The sequence below is a fragment of the Mandrillus leucophaeus genome, unplaced genomic scaffold (assembly GCF_000951045.1).
Source record: "Mandrillus leucophaeus isolate KB7577 unplaced genomic scaffold, Mleu.le_1.0 Scaffold76, whole genome shotgun sequence".
Taxonomy (NCBI): Eukaryota; Metazoa; Chordata; class Mammalia; order Primates; family Cercopithecidae; genus Mandrillus; species Mandrillus leucophaeus.
Genome location: NW_012108252.1, coordinates 2,035,005 through 2,036,989, shown reverse-complemented (window position 1 = coordinate 2,036,989; position 1,985 = coordinate 2,035,005). Strand labels below are relative to the sequence as shown.

At 40.3% G+C, this 1,985-nt stretch overlaps 1 protein-coding gene across 1 annotated transcript in view; it reads right to left on the bottom strand.

The window, feature by feature from the left end:
• The window catches only part of LOC105529294 (E3 ubiquitin-protein ligase RFWD2-like), a 40,671-nt gene that overhangs the window by 24,373 nt on the left and 14,313 nt on the right, over positions 1-1,985 (bottom strand). The window lies entirely within an intron of this gene.

Below are 1,985 nucleotides of genomic sequence, written 5' to 3'. Positions count from 1 at the left end.
AGGCAGAGGTTGCAGTGAGCCAAGATCATGCCATTGCACTTCAGCCTGGATGACAAGAGTGAAGAAAGAAGGAAGAAGAAGATGGTCCAATTGTACCTTGTGTTGCTATTACTGGTCCCCAGGTGGAGAAAATGGTTTTATCCCCTTACCTCCTCCTTCTTTCCTACTGCTCTTTTAGCCTTGAAAAGGAGTTCTACATTTTAAGTGAGGCCACCCTAAGGGAAATCACTGAATTAGCTGTGCAGTCCATGCAAGGCCTGGCTAGCTATACAAAGGGGGCTCATGGACCATCTTGCTTTTGCCTATGGGACAGATTTCTCATTTACATTTCCAAGAAGCGCAATAAATTCAGAAGCACTCATAACTCTGCCTTGCACAGAGCTTCTGGCTCACAGATCCAGGGGAACTTGTAATACTTGCTGGACTTGGGGTGGGTGCAAGAATTATAAACAAAAACATATCAAACCACTTCACTTGTGTGAATATCCATAGGGAGATCAAGCGGATCAAAAAAGATGAATGTACTTGGAAATTAGGTGAGAATACAAAGTCTAGCAACTTTTTGGCCTTTTGTTGTACACTGCTCCAAAACAGGGTTTCTGAAGCTCAGCATGATTGGCATTTGGGGTGTGATAATTCTTTGTTATGAAGGAGCTGTCCTGTGCGTGGTCAAATGTTCAGCAGTATCCCTGATTGCTACATGCCAGTAGCAACTCTTCCTAGACACTGTCAAATATCCCCAGGGGCCAGAAGCAAAACTGTTTCCAGTTCAAAACCACTGTTCAAAAGTAATAATTTCTTACAAATTTTGGTGCAATGGACTCCTTTGGCAATCTGGAGAAGATGGTTAATTCTTTCTCAAATTAATGTTTTTAAATGGATAAAAATAAAATACATAGGATAACAAGGAAAAGTATTAATCTTAAAGTTATCAAAATTATGTTTAAAAAACACAAAATTCTGCCATAATCATTTATAGAGTGATTGGACTGAAATCAAAGTAGGCATCCTAGTGTAGCTTAGGTTATCAACAGACCTGCTGGGCTCTGGTGATGGTAGTGACTGTGGCAGTGTTGGGAACTGGCTCAGTCAACAACTTGCTGCCCACCTGAGCAAGTAATCTGATTCCTCTGCACCTCATAGGCTTATCTATAAAGTGATAGGCTCCACTTGGATCAGAGTTTATTAAATCTCTGCAGCTAGTTGATATATTTTAAGCCACTGTAACATATACGAACGTCTTTTAGGCTAACAGAATCTCTCGAAGTGAGTATTATTATGCCCATTATAAAAGTAAAGAAATTGAGACAGAAAGAGAGGTTAGGTTGTTTAACTGGACAGGTGGTTAATGGTACAGTCGAGTAAGATTGTTGGAACCAAGAACTGGGCTTTTTTTGTTTGTTTATTTGTTTTTTATCCAGGAATCTTAGCAAATGCCAGGAATGTAACAGGCACCCAGTTAATGTTGAATGCATGAAGAAGAAAATGAATGCATTCATAAATCACCAACTTTCATTTTCAGTGTTGAGTCAACCCATTTATCTCTTAACATCATACTTCTAAGGCAAAGAGTTGTCCAGATATGGTTTAATTTGCTTACTTATTGTGTAATGCCAATGTACTCTTTCATAAATGACACAAATACACACACACACACACACACACGCACGCACACACGAGTTCCTTTCCTTGTGGGTCTTCTGGATCCCATGGGATAGAGAAGAATTTCATCTAGGAGTATCTTGAAGCTCACTCAGAGCCTGAACCAGTTTTTTGTTGTTTATTTTAAAAATTTTAAGTTCCGGGGTACGTGTGCAGGATGTACAGGTTTGTTACATAAATAAATGTGTGCTATGGTGGTTTGCTGCACCTATCAACCCATCGCCTAGGTATTAAGCCCAGCATGCATTAGCTAATTTTCCTGATGTGCTCCCTCCCTCCCACACTCCCCTGCCCTGACAGGTCCCAATGTATGTTGTTCCTCT